The following is a 19,493-nucleotide window of genomic DNA, read 5'->3' as shown; positions in this document are numbered from 1 at the left end:
ATGGTGGTTGAATCATTTATTATCTGTTACATAAATAAAGCAGCAGGATTATGGGACTCACTGGACAGACTGCCACTCACTCTACATGACATTTCCATTCAAAACGTTTCTAAAACCTTCACTACTTCAGTCTGTGTGCATTGAATTTATTTAATACACAAGTTTCACAATTTGAGATGAATTACTGAAATAAATGAACTTTTCCACGACATTCTAATTTATTGAGATGCACCTGTATATATATAAAAAAATTGTTTTCATGTATAAAAGACAACTTAAAAACTAACAAGATTTAGTGCAAAGGCAAAAACAGTAAAAAAAACAAAAACAACTATTGCTTTTATTTTACAATTTTCAGTACAAAAAACAGTGAGGTTAGAGATGTGTGTCGGCGATAGGAATCCGCCGCAGCTCTACGATTTGAGAGTTAGCCACAGTACCTCCATCATGACTGCCGTGGATTGACTCGTTGTCACTCACATTAAGGCCAGAACCTGTTTGTGGGTAAAACATTATCCCCAAATTGTGTTCAAGTCTCCAAAAAAAAATAAAATAAAAAAAAAACCTTAACTAGTATTCACCAAGTTCACAGGAATTATTATAGATCTGTAAGGATTTAGGTGCATTTTTTTGAAGAAAGGGACTTACCAGTTTTTAAGGCAAATATGAGGTCATCAAACTCCTGTGACTCCTCGTCCTGCACCAGATTAGTGTTGATGAAGCCTCCTTCTGTGATGTAGGTCTCATCCTGAGGACTCTGTTTGAAAACACTGCTAGGCTGACTGCTGGGCCTCAGTGAACCTCTCTCCCAGTCTGCAGAGATCTGCAAAACATAACAGAAAAGATCTTTAAATGTCACAAAAAAGCAAATAACTACCAATTTTCAAAGCTTCACCACATTAAAATGCCTTTTGTTGTTGATCTAGTGCACTCAGTCTGAGCTGAAAGGAGCCACACAAATCAGCCTTTCACCGGTGTGTCTGGTGCAGGGGTCATTCAGAGGTTACGAGGGCTTGGATGTCTATAAAGATGGGTTTGGGGGGTGAGTCAGCATTCACAAGCATTCAGACGTTTCGTAATGAATTCTGGTATAGCTGGGGATGAGATTTACATGTGAGGAAAGTTTGTAATGTTACAAAAGATTTATTTTTTAAAAAAAAAGTATATTTGAACATTATATTTGTTTTAAAAAATTAATTTATAAGAGGTTTATCCCAGGATGTTTTTTTCTTTTCTAAACTTGAACAACACAACAACCTGATAGACTATAATTATTCCTAATCAATGAATGATAAGTCTCACATTATCACCTCAGAAACACCTCAAGTTACAGTAAAACAACCAATATGCACACTCACATAATTTAAATTATATAATAATGCAGCAAACTGATTATGAACAATATTGTGAACAAGAACATAGCCAACTAAACTCTGCTTCACAAACACCCTTTAATAACTTCAACACGGCTGATTTGGGACATGTCAATTCATATTTTCACATTTTTCTCTGTTATTTTGTTGTTATCCCACTAGTGGTCATGCAGAATTGTAATATGAATGGCGTAACAAACTATTTACCAGCTGACACATTTCTAACATTCTCACAATTACACTACGCAACATACAAAACTAAATACTGTAGAGACTTATGTCATGAAGAGGCAGTGATACTTCTGACTCCATCCTGTGACATAAACCTACTCTTTCACTCATTTCAATCATCAAAGTAAAGAACAATTAGCCCCATTAAACACAACATTTCCTTTGGCTGGGCGCTTTTTCCCAGGAGGATGGAGGGAGAGGCCACTCCAGTCCCCCATGTCCCAGGCACCTCATTCTGGTACAATAGCCCATCGACAGTCCTGTAATCAGAACAGAATGTACGCCGGGTGAACTGAGCACCGCCAGGCAGGCACCTAGTCATGTCTGTTTGAAGAGCCCGAGGAGACGGCCACCCCTCAGAGCACGGTTTCCTTTCCTCTCTCCACCAGTCACCTCCTCCCAGCCCAACTACCTCTTGTCTCGAGGCCACATGTGACACTACGAGCTGCTTTAAGCTAGGAGTCAGTGCTCTCATGAACAAAACAGGATTACTTCACTTCTCTGAAATCTGCACTTGGAGGTCAATGTCCCTAAAACTAGAGTCCTGCCACAATCTTATGGATTTGTCCACTCATGCTGTATTTTCAAATCAAAATTCAATATGAGTGGGAAACTATAGAATCAATAGATACTACTAAGCAGAGGTTTTGAGAATAAATTGGCTTTACCTGAATAAATAAATATATTATGAACAAGTTCAAGCCACTTTGGATGGATTTTTTCTCCTTTATATAAACTTTATTCAATTTTTGGAGCTTAAACTTGAACACCTCTAACACTGCTGGCACAAAAACAAAGTACGAAGAAGTAGGGTGAACGACATAAAGGTGGAATGAAGCACTGTTAAAGGGTTTTTACTATCATCCTTTAAGTTTCATGATAATACAACCCTCCTAAATGTAAATGTAAAACCAAACTAATATTTATTATTAGAGGTCGGAATCTGGTATTTCATGACTCAGATTTTGGCAAACACGATCACATTCAAAAATGACTCTTGATTTAAATTTGTTTTTTCTTATTAATTAATTAATTAACTAGCATTTATGTGTTGAATTTTATTACATTATATAAACACACAAGTACTATCATGTATATGCGAGAAAAAACTAAGCTTAGAATCTTTAGAATTGTTAAAAAAATGCAATGCCTTGGAGAATTGATATTTAATAATAGATCTTTCAATACAATTAGTCACAACTTTTCATTTGAACTGTTTTTATTTATTTTTTCAGATAAAAGTGTGGCAGTGGTTTTCATTAAGCAAATATTTTTGCTGTATTTAAATTATGCATCTTAAATCTATCAGCAAATTGTGCTTAAATACATGCCACATCTGCTTAAGCTGGTCAAGCTGTTTAGTGTTTTTTTGTTTTTTTTGGACAATGGCATGGCGCAGTAGGTCATTTGTTACTGTTTTAAGGTGGTCAGCCTGGTCAATCTCATCACCACCAGTTCATAGTCAAGATAATCCATCATCTAAATCAGCTTGGACTGGCTAATAAATATAAATGATCTATGAAATCCATAAACTGTTCATGGGAAGGGTAACACATAGGGTACGGCATTTGTTGTGCACTGTATGGCACAGTTTCTATTAGGCTATTAGAAAATATCCAGGCTCTAACTATTGTATGTAATGTTTTATGAACCTCATGATAGTATGGTGATTAATGATCATAATTCATTAGAAACATTTTAAATTGTGTCTCACTCTTTATCTGAAAGCTGCCATCTCAGTTCATCTACTGTAACATGTTTAGGTAAAGTAGAACAGTAGTTAAAACACCCAAGAAAATAATTCAATGTTATCATTCATTACAAGAGGCTGAGATTCTGCAGCCAATAAGCTTGCTCAGTCAAAATTTAAATATTCTGGTTCAGCGTTCACTGTAAGCTTGTCTTGCAGCACAGGAAACCTCCACCTCCCCAGCTCCACATGTCTAGATCTGCTACGAGATTTCTTTATGCCTATTCATGCAGCAGCAGCAGCATAACTTACATGTTCACAGCAACATGTCTGAGGGCCCTATTTTAACGATCTAAGCGAATGGTCTGAAGCGCATTGCGCTGGTGCACTTACAGTGTGTCCGAATCCACTTTTGCTAGTTTAACGGCTAGTTTAACGATGGAAAAATGGTCGGTGCGCCAGGCGCACAGTCCAAAAGGGTTGTCCAATTCTCTTAATGAGTAATGGGTGTGTATTGGGCGTAACGTGCAATAAACCAATCAGAGTCTCATCTCCCATTCCCTTTAAAAGCCAGTTGCGCCTGCACCATGGCGGATTAGCTATTTACATGGCAGAATTTGCAAGAGCAAAGACTAAACGCTTCTCCAGAGAGGAAAGGTTCTGCTCGTGCGCGAGGTTAAAGTGAGCAAGCAGACCATCTATGTGGCACAATAATAATCTTTTACATTGTAATCCTTTCATTTTTAATATTTGGCGTGTTTGTGTGCTACTCTGTGTCCCTGTGTGTGTATTAAGCAGCGTGTGCGCGTTGTGCACCCGCATATAGGCGCATATTACTAACGCGCCCTTTAAATAAATAAAAAAAATACTGCATCATTGACTTTAGACCAGGCTTTAGTTGGTCAATGGCGCAATCGTTTTCAGTTGCCTCAAAATAGCAACATGCCAACAATGCGCCTGAACACCTCGTTTTTAGACCAGCACGCCCATGGGTGAACAGACAGGCGCAAGTGCATTTGCTATTTAAACAACGTGGCACTGGACATGAAAATGATAACTGTGTCGGACTGAAACTAGCAAAAAACAATTGCGCCGGGTGTATGATAGGGCCCTGTGTGTCTATTGGCAGTAGCGGCAGGCATAGTAGATCTACCAGTCCACCAAGACCAAATACATTAACATACAGTACATATATATATATATATATACTACTATACTATACTACTATACTATACTACTAGCTTAACCAATAAAAATTTAATAGGCTACATTTTTAAAGACTAGTAAATACTCAGTTCTAAAATAAGAGCAAATCAAATTACAAGCAATAGCACAAAATAGCCTACTATACAACAAAGATAGAAATAGAAACGGTGCATTTCAGGCAGGTCTAACAGTGATTTTTAGGTAGCCTACAGAAATGTAATAAATTAGGCTAATCAAATAACACTATAGTCTTTATATCTTTTTTAAAGTACAAGCGCAGTGAGTGATTGTTTTTTTTCTTTGATCAACATTAAAAACGCAGACAACAGCAGGATTAATGGAATTCTGTGTCTATCACTTTAACACCCTGTCTACACCGCAGCAGTTTGAAGTTGTCAACACTGGATGCGACAAAGCGGCCGTTGCTTGGACTATTTCAGAAATAGAACGGGGAATCCGTTTACTTTCAGGGATTTGTCGTGTCGCACCACGCCGCATCGTGTGTAGACAATATCACTGATTATAATGGGTTCTATTGTCTTGAGACACATTGCGTCACGAGCGGTTCGTGTCCGGTTTCTTTCTCAGCTGTCTCAACTACTTTACTAGGATACTCACAGAGACGGGCATTTTTGACAATTTTGTGTGAATTTGTCCGTTCAAGTGCAGGAAGGAAGCAGAGCTGAAGACGCGGCTTTCAGGCCGGGGCTTCGGATGTTTAAACTTCCCACTCAGCGCAAGTAACGCGTCTCCTTTCATGTGTTCTAGCTCTTGAATATTTACATTGCAAAGGCTTAAACTTTTGTGATGAAGCAGCACTGACCCGTTAACTGTACAGAGCGTCGTTCACATTTGTTCACGTTTATGTTCTCACAACATTGCACTGTTAGAATTTATAAAAATGTTGACAGTTTCATATACCCGCCAAAGCCGATTTTTACTCGCATTTGGCGCTTGGCGAGTGTTAATTTTAGGCCCTGTATATATATATATACTGTATATATTGGCTTTATAACCTTTTTCAGACTGATAGATCTCAATTACTTTCTTTCTCCTTTGTTTCTGAATTTCTTTGGATCTCGGCATGATGTCTAGCTTTTGAGGATCTTTTGGTCTACTTCACTTTGTCAGGCAGGTCCTATTTAAGAGATTTTTTGATTGCGAACAGGTGTGGCAGTAATCAGGTCTGGGTGTGGCTAGAGAAATTGAACTCAGGTGTGATAAACCACAGTTTTAACAGGGGGGCAAACATTTCTTCACACAGGGCCATGTAGTTTTGGATTTTGTTTTCCCTTAATAATAAAAACCTTCATTTAAAAACTGCATGTTGTGTTTACTTGTGTTATCTTTGACTAATATTTAAATTTGTGATTCATGTAAATTTCAATTCATGATTGAAAAATATATAAATCTATATACATTCTACTCAATTTAAAGCTTCGGCAATAGTATACTTTTAAGTCTCACAAATAAAGTGTAGTGTCTTGAGAACAGCTCAGCATTAAAGTTGCAGACTGAAGGAAACTGAGATATTTTCTTTCTAAATATCTCCTCTAAAAGCCTTTCTTGATCTCTGCCCATCTTTCCCAGGCAGCCTGTGCTTACTTCACAGTCCTACATTTCCCCTCCTAACCTCCCGTACACCCTCTTTCCCGGATCTATGAATAGTTTACATTGAGGGCTCAGAGGAATGTGAGCTTCTACACCAGGCCTCTTTATTACATAACACTTTTACAGTCTGTGTGTGCGTGAGCTGAATCGGTGAACAAACACAGGTCTGAGAGTCCTCTACCTCGGCTTGAGAATGATAAATATGTGGTTATGCAAACACACATAAATCTAAAGGCTACCAATGTAATCTTACAAGTACATGTGTGGAATGAAATGCTGTCAGATGCCACTGCCAAATAAAGCAAGTGCAACAACTCTTCATAAGAAACATTTATCAAAACCCTCAGTAACAGACACACCTCTTCCATGGCACTGATGAGGTTCTGTGTGGACTTGCTGATTTCTCCCCCATCGACAGTAGCAGTACCAGTGCCCTGGTACATGGAGTCTGGGCTACCATGACCGTTCATCTCCATGGTGTAGGTTGCTTTAGCTGGCCAGAAGAGCTGATTATGCATGATGAAGTAGACGGAAAACACATACAGACCCTGAAAAAGATGAATCACAAGTTAGATGAGCTCAGCACACTGCCACAGCAGATGAATAGAGTTATTTCCTCTATTCTAGTACTGCAGGGTGTCCATATGATCCTAGTCAACAGATCTGTTACTTAAACAGTAAGTTATGCAATATTATGAATATAATTAAAGGCAAAAATATATATGCACAATATGGCACAGCCTCAAGCCCTACTGTTTTTGAAAAGAGAAAATGTAATATATATTGTGCATTTTAGCATTGCTGGAACTATATATGTTTTATATTTATTTATATATGTTTTAAAAAAATCATAAAAGTCTAATTTAAAATTCTTTCAGGAGTAACATTTCAAGCTAAGTGAGGAAGTGACCTAAAGTGACCTTTTGTTTGACATTCCAAATGTGTTTGTGCAAATTAAACAAAGAGGAACAAACATCACCAATTAATCATTTGGTCTCAAAATCCAGATTTTGTGACAGCATGACAATTTCCCTCCCTCCGACATCATTGTCAATGAGGGTCTGACCAACCACAATTTATATTGGCCAGCAGCACCCAACCGAATATCGCTGTACACACACTTGTGCCAAATATCTCATGAACACCAGAAATGTCATAACAAATGGGACATGTGTGTGACAGACTGCAGGTGAAACTAAAATGAGGGGAAAAGAGCTTTTGGAAATACAGAGAAATATAGAGAAAGTTTCTGAGGAATAGAGACAGTTAGTGAATAATGTGATGTAAGCTCTTGCATTCTATTAATGATTTAAATAGTGTGGAAAATATCAGGAGAGAAGAGAATACAGATAACATATAATAATATATAATATATATATTAGGGACTGGATTTACTTCCGTTGAACTTAAAATTTCTTTGAAACTGAATTGCATACGAAAAATAACCATAATTCAGCCCTCACTGAAACCACTGTGGCTCAGCATCAGAGACAGGTAAAGAAAATAGTGGATATAAGTGCACACACATACCACTCACACAAATGGAGTATTGATTTCAGGCCTTATTTATAGACTATAAGAGGGCAGCCCTTGCTTCACTGGTCAGCTTTATTCACTGATACCTGAAAGGCACACAAATGTCCAGAGGCCAGAGCAGCACGCTCAATTACTTCTGCTAGTTACATAACTGTTCTCAGTTCAGAACAGACAGGTGTGGTTTTTACTACCATCGATACAAGGGAAATGAGCTGACATGGTGCACCTTGCGAGAAATGGTGTGGAAGAAACCGAGGGAGACCACTGGTTAAAGGAATAGTCCATCTATGCACTCATCTGCATCCGCGTTCGTTCAAGCTTTAAAAAAAGACATAACAGAATCTTTAAAGTAACACAGAAGTATCATAAAAGTAATCTATATGATCTGTATGTCATATTCTAAGTCTACTGAATTCATACAATAACTTGTGTGAGGAACACACTTAAATTTAAGTCATTATTTACAGATAATGGATGAAAATAAACAGAATTATTCAGAATAATCAGAATTCATTAAAAAAGACTGCATAATAATAAAAAAATATATAATCACAATCTCATAATAATAATAAAAAAGAAGGTCATAAAGGTTTAAAACAACATGAGGGTGTTATATTACTGAGTGAATTGCCATTTTTTTGGGTGCTATCCCTTTAAGGTTCTTTTCCAGTATTTTCTATAGGATAAGAATAAAATGTGTTGATTCTCTCTCTTCTTTTTACTCTAGAAGTAAAAAGTAAGTTGGACTTCGGGAGAGAAAACTGCCTTGTTAGCTATGCTACGTCACCTATCTGCAATAGAAAGAAATGCGTAATACTGTTCAACAGTTTGTGGTCAGTAAGAATTTTTTTTAAAAATTGGATCTAAAAGAAGACTCTAATGCTCACCTCTAATGCTTCTATTTTAATGTATTTAAAATTTAGATTAGATTGCAGTGTCACATGATTCTTCAGAGATATTTCTAATATTCTGACTTGGTGCTCAAGTAGCATTTCTTATTATCAATGTAGTAAACATTTGTGCTGCTTAATAGTTTTGTGATATTTATTTTTCCAGGAAACCTGCAAACTTGACGGAATGGTAGTGTAGCAATATAAATACAGCTGCTGACTACTGAAGAATGAATACATGTAGTCATTAAATGATTAATCTTATCTGATGTAATCATTAATCTGATTCAGTGCACTGCTGGTGATCAACAACAGTTCCATTCCGTTTTTATTAGCACTTGGCAGGAATTCTCTTTGCATACACACAAGCAGACATATACCTTGATACCTTTTTCACCTTCTTTATTATACATCCTTACATCCTGAAATCAGCAGAGGTTAATATGAAGCTGTTTACAGGCTTCCCAATCAGACAGGAACTAGCACCATTTAAATGACAGTACTGCAGTTTAACTGCATTTATGGCAACAGCCACTGAGAAAATAAGAGGACGAGCATGGAAAATTAGCATCATGGAAAAAACAGCACCCATGAAAACAGACGCTCAAGGCTTGATTATTGAAAACAGACTGAAGCGTTTGCAGGAAATAAGAGAATTGAAAAAGCTGTATCAACCACATATCAACATGTCCACCGATGTCTGTACTGGCCTCCCACATGTTTTGTTGTAGGCACTGCTGACATTTCTATGTTAGAGTTTGACTCAAAGGAAGTCAAAACAAATTTAGGTGCTATTTATGCTCTTTCTAGGTGAAGGGCATCGTGTCCAACCCAGTCATATTTTGACTGTCAGAAACAATAACAGCTTCTCTGACCTGCTATTAGTCAGTCTGTAATGTAGGACATGCAACACAGAAGCAGAACAAATATGCTCAACCGTATCAACTGTCAGAGTGATGAAATATTGAAGGCAGGAAGCAGTGATATGGATGTTTTTATCTGAGTTTCTGCTAATGGGAAGGATTGTTGGACTGTTAAAATGTTATTTGTTACTCGAACTTGGTGCAGAGAAACTGCCACACAAGGCTATCTGAACAACAAGGCCATGTAAATTGTTGTGTTGCAAGCCATATTTTGCTTGCTACGTTTTACTATATCAATCATCTATATCTACTGCACTTCTATATGATGCTGTTTGCTTTTTTTACATAAAGATAAAAAACTGAGTACGAAATAAGAGAGTACCAATAGAACATGAATTGCATAAATACCTGCATCTGTTCATGGAACAAAAGCCTAAAAGGTGTAAAGTTCATTGTGACGAGAGGGGCGGGGCCGAGAGCCGTGGGAACGGAGCGAGGCCGGTGGAGTAAATGCTAATGCGCGGCACCTGCGCCACTCACCGGTCTCGAGTCCCACGGAGGAGCTCCGGAAGGATAAAAGGATGAGTGACGACAGTGTTGGACGAGAGATGACCAGGCCTGGACTTTATTTTGTGTGCGGCAGTCGTCCGCGAGGGGCTGCCGCTTTACTTTCATCTTGTGTTTGTTTATTTTATTAAAGTTTTCTTTGAGCGTTCGCCGGTTCCCGCCTCCTTCTGCCCGACCTACGAAAGGTGTTACATTCATTAACAGAAAAGGTAAATCAGCATAAAGACACATTCACATTTACCAACACTCTGCAAAATTTCATCAGTGATTTCATGCCAGTTGAAAAACAGACTGAACATAGTCCACCTCCAATTAAGAGCCTGGCCATTATCTTTAAGATATTATGCAAGAGGTGCAGAGCCTTTAGAAATCAATGGGCTACAGTATCTATTTATTTGATCCATCTAGTGCAGGAAAAAAAACTATACAACACATTAGCAGACTGGCCAGTTTTGCAGTGATAGTGAGGTGATTGTGAGAGTAATACATCTGTATTCAGAGATAAAACAGCTGTTTGCAGGTCTTAAACTAAAGGTGAAGAGCCCACTGGGCCCTCAAATGGGAAGATTACCTGTACCGATCAATCTTCAGGATTAGGATTTATCTAATGCTTTTAATCTGCAGACCATTAAATCTAACTGAATGTGATTCTAGGGGTCAGAACTTTAGGGATCAGAACCGAGCGCAGTGACAAAACACTTTAGAGATAAGATTAGATTGCACGCATTGATAATTTAATTTAACCACAGTCACAACTTGCTCTGTTTTGTAAAAAGCGTCATCAATAACCGCATTTCCATACTAACTAAATGAATACACCACCATTCAAAAAGGTATTTGTAACATTTTTGAAAGAAGCCGCTTGTGCTCACCAAGGCTGCATTTTATTAAAGGGGAAATCGGAAGAAATTTTCACTTTTTTTTTCTTAGCTTTTAGTCTTTTTTTTTTTTTTTTTGCATTTTGTTAGGTTTCTGCCATGTCTGCCAGCTCATAAAAGCTGAAAAGAAAACATGCAGCCAGTTTGTTATGCACTGAGTCTGAAACTGTGTCATCCAGTGAGCTGTTTCAATTTGCAGCCAGTTTCTATGTAGATAGTTTGCTATTTGAATAAGACCACCTCTGAGCCATACACGGAGTCCAATACATTTCATGAAGACCCTAAAGAATCATACCAACTTGTGGAAAATGGGCATCTGATGTCCCCTTTAATTAAAAGGTAAAATAGTAAAACATTTTATTAAAAAGTATAACAGTAATATTGTGAAATATACTAGCCATTTACAATATCCATTTTCGAAGTTAACTCATTTCATTTAATTAATTTCACTGTTCGGTTTTACAGTGATGCATGCCGAAAAACAGCAAATGAGATTATAATTGGCTTTCATTAGAGTGAATGAGGGTGAAGAGAATCAGTTCAATCCAATATCGAGCTTCCTTTAGGGACAAGACTTGCTGTTTGAGAACACGTCCCAGTGAGTTTCATTCAGTGCTTTGATGTTAATATGGCTCTGATGACACCATGAGTGCAAAAATGAGAAGAGTCATAGGTCATACATGACGGACACATCTCTGGGGCGAGCCAGCAGAAGACATGCCAGCAGAAGCAGGCAAACATTATGAAAGACTTGGCAATGAAAAGTAGGCCACACATTCCTCATCTGATAGACAGCACATGGCACAGAGCTGAAGTTTACCACCAGGTTAGCACAAAAATGCCATGGCCATTGCTTCCACCTGTCTAAATTTACCTGCTGTTTGTGTTTATCTTAACTATCTTACATTTACTTTAATGATGTTTTGGTTGCTATTTACATTTACTGATGCTATTGCCATAGAAACTTTGGTTAACTTTACAGTGTTCATGTTACAGTGTAACTGCATACAAGTCGGACCGTAACCAGCCAAGACAGAGAGGGAAACCTCTAAATATTACATCATTGAAAATTACATAAAAACTACATGAATGCACAATAGAAAGTGTAGATCCTGTAACCGGTTGCCATTTTATTTATCATTTTTATTCACCTTTTTATCTTAACTAGTTCATTTAAATAATGAAAAAATATATATTTCTAACAGTTTTATTTAAAAGTACTAATGCTACATGAAATCTATCAGGTAATGAGGTTGTGAACGCATACATAATTATTTTAAAAAATAGCAAAATGCTGTTTAAAATTGCTTTAGAGTAGGTATAGCATGGACATGTCAATCTATTTCATGTTAATTACCCAAATAAACATTTTATTGTTACTGTAATTAATAATTTTTACATCTAATGTAAATCACACTGGTGCACTTTTTCATTTTTATACATTTTACTTCCATTCAGAGTTCTTCCAAAAATAAAAAAAACATCCAATTTTATTATATTTCTCCCCCCTCCCCCCCATCCCATTTATTGTTCTACATGTAAGTCACTTTGTACACACTGTTCTCTCTCCATGTCCTTCCCTCTCTCCTCTCTCAGACTGCCTTTGCTTTCCATCTCTGTAAGCACATTCCAGCCTGTGGTCTGGGCCTGGCTGCCTCTGAAGCAGCAGGTTCCCAAACCCTGAGGAACCATTGCTCTGTTGGAATGAAACTGGCTAGAGCACGTCCTCTCTCAATGAAAACCAGGCTCTCATGAGGCCATGGCTTAAACACAAAGTGATGTACAATACCTCTGATGTTTCCACTCATATTTCACAACTGTAGTAACGAACTGAATTAACCTCATTGCATCAGTTTATACTAATTAAAGTAATTTCTAAGGGTTTTCTAAACAAGGTTTTCTTTAAACGTTTTAAAATGTTCTTTATTTGACTTTACTGTCTATTTTACATACACTAGTGTTCAAAAATACAGCAAGAACAGTAATCTTGTGAAATATTATTACAATTTAAAATAACTGATTTTCTTTTTTAATGTATTTTAAAGTGTAATTTATTTCTGTGATGGCAAAGCTGAATTTCCAGCAGCCATTCCTCCAGTCTTCAGTCTCACATCATCCTTCAGAAATCATTTTAATATGCTGATTTGCTGCTCAAGAAACATTTCTCAGTATGTTACAATGTTGAAAACAGCTGTACTGCTTAATATTTTTGTGGAAAACGTTATATATTGTATTAATAAAAAATAAAAAAAACTCTCACTGACCCCAAACTTGTATATTATCTATTAAACTTAAATATTAATCTATAACGTGAATAGAATGTGGCAAAGCAATAAACACAGTTAATGCCCTACAGTAAATAAGCCAGAAACTACTTTCTAGCTGTGCAAGTAAAGAAAAAAAAAATCTATTAAAACCGGTCAACCAATTAGAATCTAGATTTCTGCAATGGTGATGTCAAATGCTGATAGTGGTCCAAGAGATAAATACACAACACAGGGCATTTAGAGTGAAGTCATGAAAAGATAAAGTGGTATCCGTTAATATATATATATATATATATATATATATATAATGACATATATAACAGACAATATAATGTATAATATAATGTCAATATAATGTCATTCTAGAAAAAAAGGAGTTTCTCTTAGGAGGAGAAGAACCTCTGCATGAGAAGGCAAGCACTGAGGACCACTGGTGGAAAAACAGCAGGGCCCAAATGTGAGACAGCACTCTGGCTCCTGTCTAAGATGCCAAAGCAGCTGTCACAACATTCAGCCATGGTTCAACTCAGAGGATGAAAGACCTTCTTTTGTCTCCTTCTAGAGTGAGCTAACATCTGCCCGGCCAACAGCTTCAATGATAAGAAAAAAAATCACCAAGTGTTTCAACTTAAAGAGAAATGGGTGGTTGAAGAAGGGGATCTTGGTAAAGAGATGAAAGAATGAGAGAGCGGGAACAGCTGAAATCTTCCAGTAAATCTGTTGGAACACCAGAGGTGTCCAACAACTTTGAGAGAAGAAACAAACAAAGGCTTAAGATGGAAGTACTATATCAACATGCTCTCTGGAATCAAAACACTTGATATTCTTTTGTGTGTGTACGTGTGCTTGTGGGTGACATTTGGACATCCTGCTCCTTCCTCTGAACTGTGGGTGTGGGGAGCGTGTCTGGCCTCACGCCAGCGTTCTGACCAGACGTTCAATACAGCATGTTCTCGGAGAACTGAGACCTCTCTAGGGAAAACGAATAGTGTTTTGGCATAAAAAAAAAGAGATTGGACAGACTCTACATCAGTTTCCAGCGACTATTGAAACAGAGGTGAGATCACAATAAAATAAAATAAAATAAATATGAGATTTGCCTGTGTTTAAGACAATTCTACATACAAAATAATTTAAAGATAAAAAAAAACAGTATTTTTAAATATCGTACATCAAATCCAGCTATAAGGTGCTATGCATTACAGTAATCCATTTTATAAATCTATTCATTTTATAAAGTCTTTTTCAACAGTTAAATGCGAAGTATATGTACTGCCTAAAAAGTCATTTTGCCATTTTCAGCTCAGCTCCAAATAAGTTTCCAAATAAGACACATGTATTTCAACTTAACGGGGCAATTTATGATGATTGCTTTCAACAAAACAAATGGATCCAGACTCTAGACTTTGGGTCAAATCCTGGGAACATTATGTAACAGTAGTATAGTGTTCGTGATATAAGAAGTTAAGCAAGGTCATAAAGATATGAGATACAGGAGTGTGAAATGCACAGTATTTAGAAGCAACTGAAATAGGATAGTGATAAACAGTGATTTAGACTCTAACACCCTGCTTTTATGACTCTACAGGCTGTAAACATTTTATGCAATCATGAATTGTGATGAATATTATGCATGACCTAGGGACCTAGGGGTCTGCATTGCAAATCATTACTAAACAAATGCAGAGAAAACAGTGAGCCTGAACACTGAAAGCATATTAAGTCTTCCATTTTGACTGTTTTGTTCACTAGAGAAAAAACTCAAATAGGACTGTAAGACCCAGATTAAATCTGGTTCCAAGCACAACAACATGAAAAGCTCATAAAAAGCATTTGTGAGTTCTGTCCTTTTGTTTACTATGAAAACTTGCTCCCTTAATCTGTTTCAGTAAACAATTAATTTGACTTAGGACATCTTATTGTTCTCAAATAGTCTTACCTTTCTTCAAAAAGCCTTAGCAACTGGATTAACTGTTTACAAGTAAATATTCACTTATGCAAGATGGTTTTGGCTGGACTTTGCAGTTATATCTAATGAAAGTGTAAAATTACTAACTATTGAAACAGACCATATTTAGGTCCAGGAATGGCATTAGCATAAAAAAGCAATAACACTTTACAGTTAGGTCCTATTATTTAAGGATGGTTGACGCATTAACTAACACTGAGCAATACATTTGTTACAGTATTTATTTATTTTTATCATTTTATTATTATTTATTATTATTAGTAGTATCTTTGTTAATGGCAGTTAATAAAAAAAATATAATGTATTATTAAATGTTGAAATTTACATTAACTAAGATAAATAATGCTAATGTTAACTTATCGTAAAGTTTTACAAAAAAAATAAATAATGAACTGTATTCATAATGTATTCCTCAAAAGCTTTTGCAGTCATACTCCATCACATAAACATGCCTTATTAAGAGAGATGAAGGATTAGTCCTGAGCCAATAAGGCTATTCCAAGAAAATGACTGCATTGTGAAAAAGCACTACTTTCCTTAAGATCATATTGAACAAAAGCCAAATTAAATCTTTAAATAGAGCTGGGGTAATTATCTCCCCACAGGCCTCAGAAAGAACACCTCTGCCTAGCGGCTAAAGGTTGACTCCTTAATATCTTGGCTCTAAAGTGGTTCTTCAGAGACTAAAAAAAACTCCAGACACTTTATAGAGCACCTCAGAATATCTGAAAAGCAAGTCACAGTCAGAATTATCCATCAGCGTGCAGCTAATAATAACACAGGAAGCTGGTTTCAGCTGCTGTAATGTGTTTAAAGATGCAAATGGTCATAGAAAAAAGTATATTTGCTTTCACAGTTTGATATATCTGAAAAAATATACAGTATATAAACAAATGCAAAGCGATCTCAGAACCATGCATAATTAAATTACATTTTCAATAAACCAGGAACTGAAGACATTTGAATGCATTTTGTCATTTAGTTGATAATTACTTGATTTAGATAATTAAATTGACCTGTACAGAACTGAACTCGCATCCCTTTTCTGGCAGTTAAGGAGACACTTGGGTGGAAAGATAGCAGCTTAAGAGAACTTTCTTCACTTCTATATTTAAATTTAGTTTCCCACAAGTTGATCGGCCCACCAGGAAACGTTCATTTACTCGTTGTGTCTATGTCATCCCTGTCCCGTGCTGAATGTTTGGTCTGACATGTAATCAAGCAGTAACACACCAGGCAGAATCAACATCTAAGCTGTTGAGTGCTAACAAGAAAGAGCGAGTATTAAATGCATATTTATCTGTCTGTGCTTCTTTGACAGTTTTTATACACATCCGGCATGAAGGAGCAAATTGGCCGCATAATATATTTGCTTGCGTCTGTGTGTCCTGCAATATGAAACAGCAAGTGTGGGAGTTCTACAGTGTGTTCACTGTGTTTGCGAGCAAAGGGTGGGCTGACGGTGCAGCCCTCTGTAATAAAGTTGAGTGGTTTAGGATTAGCCTGCTGTGCTGCGAGCATGCTTGCGCACAAAGAGGAAAGCCAACATTGCACATGGCAACCTTTGCTGACCACCCACACGCACACTGTACAATACCACCATTTAAAGATCAGAACAGCAGTTACGGGTAAACAATGAAACCATCACGGTGGATTAACAAGTGAAAGCCAGTGTTTTACATGCTAATTGTACAAATGTTAGTTGGAAGGTGCTGATATTACACTTTTAAACAGTGGTGATTTTGAGGCTAAACATTAAGGTGGAGGCTGCGAACACTAAAGCGACAATCAGCCAGTTAAGACTGTAACCAAGTTTAAATACAAGACAACATGCATTTACTCAAGAACTCAGCAGCGAGTTACAATAGATTTAATCCGATGATCTACAATCTACACAAAACTGCTGAGGGCATTTATAAAGAACGGAATGACTAGCAAACCACCACAGAAAGAAAAACATTATTTTGGAAGGCGTGTAATAGTTTAGAAGGCAGTGCAATATTCCTGAAAGCACAGCCCTGAGCAATCTGATGATTGCTTAAGAACAAGAGACTTTTCAAGGGAAAGCACCTTCTCTTAGTTTGCTTTCAGTTTCTCTGATATTATCATCAGTTCACCGTTTTCCTGTAACATGTTAATTTCAGTGCCAGATTTTTATCCCACTAAAATGGCAGGATACCTTGAGGCTAATTATTTCCCAACTTGTATAATTTTGTATATTAACACAAGCGTACACACCTGAGCTGTTTGTTCGGCCTCGGTAGACATCATCATAAGCCTTCCATTGCTGAGTGACTTGATACGCATGGATGAAGATCACCAGCACCCCCACCAAACAAATGACAGGAACCAGGGCGGCCGTAAAGAGAGCAGCATATACATTAGGTATGAAGCATCTACAAAGATGACAAGAAAGACAAAAAAAAATGATTGTCAGTACACAAAAAGGACTGTTACTCAGGTTTATGGTTGCATGTTTGTATATTTAGTATTCCATTGAAGAAAGAACGTAAGTAAAATGGGTTTGAGACAACATGATGGACATCCTTACGAAGCTTGTTGAATGCTTTCTTAATGGACCACAAAGACACACTGAGGACGTTAATCTCCTGAGATTCTCTCTTTTTTGTCTTTCTCTGACTCCTTTCCTTCTATCTGAGGAATTTCTTCCAGTCAGTATTTGTTTTTGTCCTGTATGCAGTTATGAAGTCTCTGGCTGGTATTCGGAATTGGAAAAGCTTTGGGAAACTCAATCCAGAGTAATCTTGTTATGACGTGACCTGTATCAAAATAAGCAGCAGTTGCATTCTGTTCACAGGCCTGGCATCTCTCTGGCCAGACAAACAGAATGGACAAACACAGCCTGTACTCTAGGAGAAATGGCACAATGCAGCCATAATAGAATTCAAAGCATGTGAAATGCTTTGTAAAATAAACAGCCCATTTTTCACTTGATTTCATCTGATCATAATTTTGAAACACTGGCCTGGTTTAGCATAACATACTGTATATCTTCACGTACAAACATAAAAACACATTTTGAAATCATAAATAAACAAGTAGTTCAGTCTGTAAGCACAAATCCCTTTTTTAGTTGTGATACCTGCAAAGTAACTATAGCAACCAACAAGGGGATTCCTCTTCAATTCTGCTGCTTCTCCGGCAGTTCTTAGTTAAAGGATTATCAGGAATTTTATCTAGAGACGTAGGGTGTATTCACACCTGTCTTGTTTTGTTCGATTGAATCGAACTCAAGTTCGTTTCCCCCCCTTGGTGCGGATCTTTTGGGCAGGTGTGAATACAGCAATCGCACTCGGGTGCGGACCAAACAACCGCACCGAGACCCAGTTGAAAAGGTGGTCTCGGTCGGCTTCAAAACTAACTCTGGTACACTTGAGAATTTCCATCCAATGAATGGATGACCTTAGCACACGTGTGGTTTTGTTTATAATTTCTGGTTCACTTGCAAAAAGGGCAGTGAGAAAGCGAACCACACCAAAAAAAAAAATCAACATTGTATTTGGTCCGGACCCAAGCAAGTGAACTAGCGGACTTTCCTGGAGTGAATACACCCTTAGAACATGTCAGACACTGTAAAAGACTAGAGACACAAAGACTAGAGACTAGAAGCACAAGTCAAACATGTTCACCCAGTGCATATTTACATAGAAAACACAAGGAATGCAAAAACACATTCTGAACGGGGCCTTACAAATGTCACAGTCTGTAAAGTTTTATTCTCATTTCATTTATCCACTTATATTGTTAGTAAAAGTTTTTTGCACCAAAATAAATAAATGTATTTTTTAAATAACTGTTTTTGTGTTCTTATTGTTAACTAAACTATTAAAAACTATTAGAACTATTAAAAGCCATTTTTGCTAATTTAAATATAGCTTAAATAAAGTCAATTATAAATATTATATTGAAAAAACTTAAATTTTTAAATTGAAAAAAAGGAATAAAACTAATGGTAAAGAGTAAAATATAGAATATAATAAATAGGAAAATAAATAATACTACTACTAATAATAATAATAATTACAAAATCACATAATGAAATCACTAAAACAAACTAAAATGAAAACAGAAAACAAAAATAAAATCTAATTGGCTACTCGATCTGTGGAAGTAAAAAAGTCATGAATGACATGAAAATAAAGTTTCAATAAATAATATTTTTTTTGTAGACTGGCGAGTAATGTTTATATAGAACATCAAATTATTTTATTACAAAAAGGAGGAAAAAAAGTTTCTTCTTCATGATATGAGCCCTTTAAGAAACCTTGTAACACTTGTAAATGATGGTAATAGATGGGGCAGTCGTGGCCTAATGGTTAGAGAGTCGGACTTGTAACCCAAAGGTTGCGGGTCGAGTCTCAGGTCTGGCAGGGATTGTAGGTGGGGGGAGT

The 19,493-nt window shown here is 36.8% G+C and overlaps 1 pseudogene; it reads right to left on the bottom strand.

Annotated features, from left to right (window-relative positions):
* Positions 1 to 375: 375 nt before the first annotated feature.
* Positions 376 to 19,493, bottom strand: part of LOC107756242 (G-protein coupled receptor 98-like) — a 130,433-nt pseudogene continuing 111,315 nt past the window's right edge.

Source organism: Sinocyclocheilus rhinocerous, unplaced genomic scaffold (assembly GCF_001515625.1).
Source record: "Sinocyclocheilus rhinocerous isolate Xijiao unplaced genomic scaffold, SAMN03320098_v1.1 scaffold1043, whole genome shotgun sequence".
NCBI classification, from domain to species: Eukaryota; Metazoa; Chordata; class Actinopteri; order Cypriniformes; family Cyprinidae; genus Sinocyclocheilus; species Sinocyclocheilus rhinocerous.
This window is presented reverse-complemented; position numbering and strand designations above follow the sequence as displayed.